This window comes from Dermacentor andersoni, chromosome 2, assembly GCF_023375885.2.
Source record: "Dermacentor andersoni chromosome 2, qqDerAnde1_hic_scaffold, whole genome shotgun sequence".
Classification (NCBI taxonomy): Eukaryota; Metazoa; Arthropoda; class Arachnida; order Ixodida; family Ixodidae; genus Dermacentor; species Dermacentor andersoni.
In genome coordinates this window covers 156,258,685-156,268,216 of record NC_092815.1, presented here as the reverse complement: position 1 = coordinate 156,268,216, position 9,532 = coordinate 156,258,685, and the positions used below count along the sequence as shown (strand labels likewise).

At 46.7% G+C, this 9,532-nt stretch overlaps 1 long non-coding RNA gene across 1 annotated transcript; it reads right to left on the bottom strand.

Moving 5' to 3' along the window:
- Positions 1 to 363: 363 nt before the first annotated feature.
- On the bottom strand, positions 364 to 5,180 carry LOC129387285 (uncharacterized). The gene is made up of 2 exons (XR_008614544.2): positions 3,630 to 5,180; positions 364 to 3,422 (listed from the first exon to the last, which is right to left on the bottom strand). It is a non-coding gene; the product is annotated as an uncharacterized lncRNA (long non-coding RNA).
- Positions 5,181 to 9,532: the final 4,352 nt, after the last annotated feature.

The following is a 9,532-nucleotide window of genomic DNA, read 5'->3' as shown; positions in this document are numbered from 1 at the left end:
TTAAGCCCACTGTTCACTTTCTTCAAGCAAACCGCATGCCCCGGAGCAAATGCGCGCGATACTAACCATAGAATAAAGAACAACTTTAGAGAAGGGAAACTGTACCTTCCGCAGTGGTTCGAAAATAAGCAGCGGCAGCGCATGGAACTTACCTAGGTGGACGCCAGATGACGTTGCTAAAACAGGAAGCGGAAATGCGCATTTTTTTTAGAGCATTATTCAATATGGCCGCTTGTATCCGCTCGTGTACGCTTGTATCCGCTCGTACGCGCCGTACTCGCCTCGGCTGCCGCGTAGCCGGTGCGTTCTAATTGCCAGGAGACCAAAGAGCCTCTACTGACGCCCATACAAACAAGCCACAAGTGAGTGAGCAGAACGTGCGACTTTATTGGCAGAAGACAAGCAGTGTATGTACATTCTCGTGCAATAGCAGAAATAAAATTTGTATGTCGAGATACACTGGAATCTTTGACGCGAGCTCGTAAACGGCTCACCGTCGTCGTCACACATGGCGGTCTAGTAACGAGCGACAACCAGCGGCTCATGCAGATTGGTCAGTGTCCCGCCTGTTTGCAGCGGCAGTCGCCGTTAAAGATGAGCAACTTGCACTGCGAAACAATCGGGTGAACCAGGCATCTGCTGCCGCAGCCAACACAGCGACATGGACTACCCGGCATTTTAGCCTTAACTCCTTTACAACCTGCACGTTACTTTTCTTTCGGAGGCCGCTAATGTGTGGCTCGCACTTGGTGTCCCACATTGTCTCAATATGGACAAGTCGCTTTCGTGGGCATCACCTTCATCAGCCACTTTTGCGGGCCTTTGCACCCAACTTCACACACGTCGGACCATGTAAGCACGTATGCCGGTCTCCGTTCGTGCTTAATCGCGGCCGAGAAAGGCAACAGGCACAATTTGCCCATGGCTGCAGCAGGAAAGGCTGAACGTGAACGGGGAGCACGAATCGCGGTGTGTAAATTGGAAGTCTATGTCGCTGTGCAGATTGCAGGAGCAAATGCTTACTTCGAGAAACTGCTTTCCAGTGCAACTGACCAGGCCGCCACATCCGATAAGCATAACACGGCGACCGTAACCAAGTGAGATAACAGTAAAAATAAACGGCAATCATTCACCACATAGTGTTCAGAGAATACGTTATACATTGGCTACAAACCGTATGGCAACAGTGAGCATTCACATACACGGGTCTCTTAGGATACATTCAGCCGCCTACTTACAGGCATAATGCTTGCCTTCGTCGCATGTGGTGGTCTGGTAACGAGCGACAAACAGCAGTACAAACAGATTGGACAGAGCGTCGCACCTGTTTGAACCGACAGTTGCCGTTGAAGATGAGCAACTTCCATTGCGAAGAAATCAGGTGATGCAGGCATCTGCTGCCACAACCAACACAGCGAAATGGACTATCCGGCATTTTAGCGTTAACTCCTTTCCAACCTGCATGTTTCTTTTCTGTCGAGGGCCACTAATGTGTGGCTCACATTTGGCGTCCCACTTTGTCTCAATATGGACAAGTCGCTTTCGTGGGCATCACCTTCGGCAGCCATTTATGCGGGCCTTTCCACCCATGTGGCTATGAACTTCAAACACGTTGGACCATGTAAGCACGTATGCTTGTCTCCGTTCGTGCTTAATTGCGACTGAGAAAGGCCGCAGGCACAATTTGCACATGGCTGCAGCAGGAAAGGCTGAACGGGGAGCACGAATCATGGTGTGTAAATTGGGAGTCTATGCCGCTGTGCGGACTGCAGGAGCAAATGCTTACCTCGCGAGACTGTTTTCCAATGCAACTGACCAGGCCCCCACATCCGATAAGCATAATACGGCAACCGTAACCAAGTGAGATAACAGCAAAAATAAACGGCAATCATTCACCACATAGTGTTCAGAGAATACGTTATACATTGGCTACAAACCATATGGCAACAGTGAGCATTCACATACACGGGTCTCTTAGGATACATTCAGCCGCCTACTTACAGGCATAATGCTTGCCTTCGTCGCATGTGGTGGTCTGGTAACGAGCGACAAACAGCAGTACAAACAGATTGGACAGAGCGTCGCACCTGTTTGAACCGACAGTTGCCGTTGAAGATGAGCAACTTCCATTGCGAAGAAATCAGGTGATGCAGGCATCTGCTGCCACAACCAACACAGCGAAATGGACTATCCGGCATTTTCGCGTTAACTCCTTTCCAACCTGCATGTTTCTTTTCTGTCGAGGGCCACTAATGTGTGGCTCACATTTGGCGTCCCACTTTGTCTCAATATGGACAAGTCGCTTTCGTGGGCATCACCTTTGACAGCCATTTTTGCAGGCATTTCCCCCCGTACGGCTATCAACTTCATACACTTCGAACCATGTAAGCACATATGCTCGTCTCAGTTTTGAGAAAATCATGGCCGAGGTAGGCCACAAGCACAATTTGCCCATGGCTGCAACAGGAAAAAATGAACGGGGAGCACCAGTTATGGTGTGTGTACACTGGGAGTCTATGTCGCTGTGCGGACTGCAGGAGCAAATGCTTACCTCGAGAGACTGCTTACCAATGTAACTGAGCAGGCCCCCACATCCGAGAAATGTAACACGGCGACCACAACCAAGTGGGGCAGCAAAACCAGATTCTGCAATCTATCATTCAGTGTAGCTTGCGCAAAGACCCAGGCTATCGAGGAAGAAGAGCAACCATCAACGAGACTAGGAATATGGAAAATGAGAAAGCTTGCATTCAAGAGAGAAGCCACCCTGCTCTGCAAGCACTGAAGGCCAAAAACATCAAGAAAAGTAAAATGGTGCATAGCAAACAGTGCGTAGGTTAATGCAAGAAACATGTCGATGTTGCATCAGCTATTTCAGGAGAGGAATTGTGCATGACAACATGCACTAAAAGGTACTGCTACAAATATGTTATGCTACTAGACAGTGACTGGTATTAAGTATCAGCGAAGAATCGGTTGACCTTTATGTTTGGATGAGGATGAATGATCTCTAACAAGAATGGACAATGAAAAAGCTTGCATTTATAGAAGAAAAATTACACTTGGCACAAATGGAATTGACATGGCCAGGAAGCTGATTAAGGGCAAACTGATGGAACTCTTTTGGCCAGCGTCGTCCGTGCTTGATCAGAAGTTGCAGGCACATCTGGAGACGAAGAATTTCCATAAAGTCCTTTTTGAGTTACCTGGATGACTCAGCCAATTTGTCCGCGCTGGTGGAATGGTGGCTGAAGCTCTTTTCAGTCTTGACACAGTGCTCTGCAGACTTGATATCTCATGTAAATTCTTCTGCATGCGCTTCTTTGTTCGTGGTGTAAAAGCCTTGCAAATTCAGCTCCAGCCCCTTTCTGTTGGTGTGGATAGGAGCTCCTGTGATGACCAAGGTATGCTTGGCATGGACTCTGTTGGGGCAGAATGGTGACACATGAGATACAGCACAGATTAGCCAAACTCATGTGTGTTTTCTTTTATGTTCGAACCAATTATACTGAACCATAAACATGAGCAAACATTCATTTCTGCTGCAAACAAATGACATGTATCTCAAGACTAGCAAGACAATACAGCATATATCAGGCATACTTATTTCTGAACCACATGTTGTTTACCTTGTAGTAGCAGCCAATGTCCACACAATGGCCTTGTTGTAGCAGGCAGCAGCTTCTGTTTAGTGTGTGGAGTGTGTTGCTTTATACTGGTGCCATCCTCATTACTGCATGTCTGGAACAGAAATTTTGACTGAATCAGAAATTGAAAAAAGCACAATTTTGCAATATGAAATGCAAGAAGGTGTGACATATATATTGTATTGGTTTGCGACTACAGAACACATGCAAATATACCCTGTCTGTTCTAGGGCACTTAAGCAGCATGTTAAATAAATATTGCTATTGTCCATAAATTTATGCCTGCCTAACTATACAATGCATGTAAACAGTTTAAGTATTATTAAGATCACAAATGAGAACATTTGTGCGTTCATTTATACACTGGAAGAGATCACACTGCTGGTTCCACAAGCAAATACATGAAAGTCATGAAGCTATTAGAACTGATGCATTATTTTTCTGCACGAACGTGATGCACTGCTGCACTACTGCAAAAATAAATGCCCTACGGTAAACCAAAGTGAACAGCAAGAACATTTGGAACCAACAAGTACGACATATGAGTGAATTATCACGCTTGCAACTGTTTAATACATTAAATTCTGTACTTTCACATCATTTTACCAAAGGATTATTCGATTTTGTGGACGAAAAAAGTTGCCGGCGGACTCGAAAATAAGTTTTATATGTATATTGTTAAGGCTACCCAGTCACCTATGGCCACGGCTACAATAAGATTAAAACTGAGGCGCGCGTTCCGATATCGCTCTTTCTTTCCCGATTTGTGTGTGTATAACGACAGCCTCGCAAGTAACGGTTTACTTAGGAAACAGCAACGGGGGATCCCGGCTGCCATATGCTGTGCAGGATCTAGTTCGTTAACTTGTCTCCGCCTGTAAGTTAATGAGATGAATATTATATAACGATTCAAGCAGCGGTGTTAAACGACTCACCGTTATTGCCGTTGTCAGCCGCAGCAGAATCCAGCTCCCGTTTCGATGCAGACGTGTTCCGAATGGCTCACGACCGATACCCAACTTTCGGGCTTGCATGTCCGCTTGCAAACACGTCACTTCACCCCAGATTAAATAACGCGTGACATCGAAGCGCAATAAACTAGTTTTAGCGAAAAAGAAGCAACCAGCCTGAGCGCACGAACGAATGAATCCGTGCCGCCATGCACTCGAAAATACCGGTAAAAATTTTAAATCCAGGCCAGAGGTCACGTGAAAGATCGATGATGCTGAACGCTATTTGCGTTTATAATGACAAAGAAACAATAAACTTACTTACAAAGAATACAATATCAAATTAGCAATGATAATTTCGCCCTCTTTTTCATGTAATAAACGTGCTTCGGTAATTGTAGGCGAAAGTTTGCAAAAAAAAAAAAAAATTGCGCTTATTACGGCGCCTCCAGCGGAAAATGTTCAAACTAACGTAAGCATCCCGAAGTGATATTACTATGCTAGTTTTATTAGCAACAGCGCGCGGTCGATTTTTTCGCCCTCTGTGGCCATTTGTTGAACTTGAGAGTGTGCGGGGCCTGATACTAACTCTCGCTGCCGCCGTCACTTCGAAACAATGGTAGGCGAAGAGGCAGCGGCGCCCCATGTGCGTAAAATTCCATTGCTTCATTTGTTCCTGTCTAATAACGTTTCCTTCTTTTGTAGGAGAGAACACAATTGTAACATTAGGATAGGCTTCCCTGCGCCGTGATAATTTTGTACAGTGGCCACGTCATCTTTCATGGGGGCTCACGTGGGCCGTCTAAGCGCTTGTTATCGCGTTCCTATACGTGAGAGGCGCGCTGCCTTTCAAGGTATTTAGGCGGGCACTACGAGCTTAGGAGAACCGCGACAAATAATTGTGCAGCAGGTGTGCCGCTGTGCTACGCTTGTACCACACTCGTACCGGAAGGCAGTGTTGCACTTCACGCTTACGCATTTCGTAACTATGGCGGCCGCCGTGGCAGTTTGGGGCTCGAGGTCGTGGATACGATCCCTGCAGCGGCCGCATTCCAAAGGAGCGGAATGCAAAAACGCTCGTGCATTGTGCATTGTATCCACGTAAAAATTTCCGGGAAGTCAAAATTAATACGGAGTACCCAACTACGACGTGCCTCATAATCAGATCGATGGTTTCGCACGTGGAACATCAGAATTTTTTTTTCCGTAGTGGCTCATCGTATACCATACGGTTAGTGTGATCACCTTTTTCGCCGTAACGGTTAAGCGCACCTCGATTTAGGTTGCGGCTAATGATGCGGCGCACCGCGAAATATATTTCGCCTCTTTGGGATTTGCGGAGAACGGCCAACCGAAAAGTCACAGCTTCCGCGCGGTGACTGTACACGGATACACAGCGCAAATGAACAGAGGTGTGGTGACGACGTCGGCAAAGAACACAGCCGCCAACGGGCTCACCTTATCGCCTATCACCGCCAAAACTACCGCCGTAAACATCTTTATCTAGCGCGGTGGGTTGCCGTTCAAGGCGTACTGTACAATTTTAATAGGCGATAACCGAAACATGCCACCGTTCTCATGCTGCCTCTTTGAGCTGGGCCGATCCGAATGTGCGTTGCTTGCAGAAGCGAAAGGAGCGCCAATTGGCGCGTTGTCGCCTCGAGCTAAACGTCGCACTCGAGCGCCGTTTGCGCGGTGAAGAATTACGCGTGCATGAAAAGCTAGCTCACTGCGCGGACGCTACCGCACAAAACGCGCAAGGGCGTGTACGCGACGTTCTGCACACAAATCGCGCAGGATGATCGGAGCCACGCCGGAGCGGCTAGCTTCAAAGAAGCGCTACATACATGTTCTCACTCGTACCATAGAGAAAGGGATAGAACAAGAGCGGACACTCGGCGAAAATTGGAAACAGGAAACACGTCACGCTGTAGTATTAACACCGACGAATTGGGGCCGCGAGCATCGAAAAACAGAAGAATGTGAAATGAGATTAACAGAAATTGTTTTATTTTTTTTTCTTTCCCGGAAAAATTAAAAATATCTGCGTATAAATTAAATTACACTTTGCGGCATACTTCCGTTGCCTAGCGGCAGGCGAACCGGCGAATGACGAGCCAGATGTTTGCATCATTCGTCAGACACACCGCCGAAGCGAGAGAGACCGGCCGCGCATTTGAGCGTTGGCCTCTTCGGGCACCCGTCTGCCTGTGTTTCTATTTTGGGATTTAGCCTGGTTTGGTGGCCTCCCGGCGAATTATTGCGTTCTTTCGGAACTTCGACATGGCAGCACTGCACTATTGGACTACGGCAAGGTGAGAAACTTTGTTGGACAGTTTGCGGAGCACTTCAAGCAATTAGGCTTACTGCCCGGCACCTAGGCTAGACTTGTGACGCAGTTAACGAAAAACAGCGTGGCCGTCGTGGAGCAGTTAATTTGAATTAATGAATCGTACTGGGAGATGTTTGCGACGCTTCCTATAAGCCTCAATATTATTTTAACTAATTTAGGTAGTTTTAGGGCACGCTAGTCTCACGGGGTGCTGTGACGCAGTTTCGCGTGTACTGAATCTTACTGCGACAAGTTATGGCGCTTTCTCTGACTGCCAACATTATTGAAACTAATTTCATTACTTCTTGGGCTACCTTTCGAGCGCAGCGGGCGCGCCTGGCGCTGTGACAGCGAAAATCAGCTCGGCCGTGGTGACAAAGTTAGTTTGGCGCGTACTGAATCTTACTGCGACAAGTTTGTGGCAATTTTTATGTCCCCGCAGCAATTTAAGCCTTCTTTCGGCACTCACGCTTGTCGAAAACGCGACGAGCCATCGTCAAGAGTGATAACACGGGAGTGCGTTGCTTGCGCCTGCAGAACGCACAAAAGATAAGCCAAGGTGCTCAAACGCCAGGAACTAGTAACTCGAAAATTCTGTCTTCTGAACGGCACCCACGCATTTTGTCTTGAGTGCGAGTAGAAGGAATTCTGCGAGCGTCCAGCATGCTCTGGTTGAGAGCCTGTGTTGTGGCCACCTCTGTGTATTCGTAGCGTACTATCGCGTCGGTTGTAGCCAAGTTCGCGAAACGCGCCGTTGCCCGCGCATTCGTGCTATTAAAGTGCAGGAAATAAGTATTGGGAAGAGGGGAATGCTTGGAATTACAATGTGTTTGTGGTATGTACGGTATTGCTTGGGATGTGCCGGGTATTTTCTACGCCGTGTGTGTAAATACGAGCTGCTTTTGTTTGTAATGCCGCCCACTCACCACTTTCTCACGCTTCGCCTCTACAGGCATTATTCTTACATGTTAATACCAAAATAACGCTTGTAATTTTTTCAGCTCACGTCGTCTGGTGGAGCTTCCTGCGGAAACTACTGCTGCTTACCTGGTGCCGCAACGTTGGCTGAATGCACAAAAAGCCCGCGACGAGCATTTACAAAGAATAAAATAAACATTAATTTTTCCTCATTTCGCAAGGTGTCTTGCGTCTTTATGAAATTGCACGTGGCACATATTCAATGGAGGCTTGTGAATATCGTTCACAATCAATTTTACTTAATCAAATAATTTGCAAATAAACGTTTAATAAATAAAAAATAAATATATAAATAAATATTTGCTTCAAAAGCAAGAAGAAAAAAACGGAACCGGCGTGACGCGCATCAGCTAGTATTTAAAACGCGCGCGCACAAGACCGAAACCGGAAGTGGGCTTCAGGTTTTAACACCCGCGGCTTGGTGCGCTGCAGTCAATTCGGCCGCTGGGCTCTATGGGAGTGTCCGCTCTTGTTCTGTCCCTTTCTCTATGCTCGTACAGACACGCTCACGCTTGCGTCGCTCTCGGCTATCTTTAGGTCATTCCTTCTGCTGGACTTCTACCCAAAGATTCGATATCTGCCTGGTATCGGCTATGCACTGTCGCGTGGTCTTTGGTTCTGCAAGAGAGCCGGGAATATTTTTCTCCGCTGTGAAACATAGCTGTGCGTGTTTTAGCTAACATTTACCATAGCAAGCCATTTCTTCCTTTTCTCGGCGGCACTTGTAAAGAGCCACAAACTTTTACTTGCCAGTAGAGTGTGTACTTCTATTTCGTGCGTAGTTATGTGTAGTGTGACAGATTCTTAATCCGCGTAATCTCATTTTCTGTCCACATTCCCTTCTCACAGGTTACGCATGCAGCAAATTCCCAGGTGCTAAAGTGTTCTACGCCAAAAGCACCTTGGCGTCGTGCAAGAGACACCCGCAAGAGACACCCGTTGATATGTGGCTGATTCACTAGCAAGCTCGCATCTCTGTTGCCACTCTCCATCAAGTGGGATTTTCAACTATTTTTTGTGCTGCTCTGTGGTGTACTAGCTGCCGCATGGACGCTGTGAAGGCTTACTTTCGATTTGCTCTGGCGTTTAGTAGTAAAGGATGGGCTACCTTTTGAGGGGAGGCATTTACTTTTGTTTGTGAGAACGTTTACCAGCCTAACCAAGTGATACGTGCGTACTGTAAACAGCAGCACGAACAGAGACGGACGACAAAATAGGTAGGAGCACACACGAGCGCAAGCTCTACTAAAAGTTTACTTTTGATTACAGAGGTATTAAACACACTGGTCAACTTAACAAAGTTAAAAATCTGCACGCGTGGCAGAAACAGCCACGTGCGACAAGAAAAAAATATGAGAAAGTCATGTCATGTAGAATAAACGTGCGTGAAAAACGAGAACTATCGGACAATTCTTTCAAACAAGCGCAAGATTTGTCCGATAAATAAGTGATACTACCCAACGAGAAATACTCTTTTGAGAACTGCAAGTTTTTCCCACTAAGGGCAACAGATAACTTGGCTATGCATTTGTTTCGTTTGTGATCAATAAATATTGCTTCTGGAACTCCTCTGGTTTTGCGGTATAGAGCAGAAAGAACGATTGTTTCATCACAAAGACCAGAAC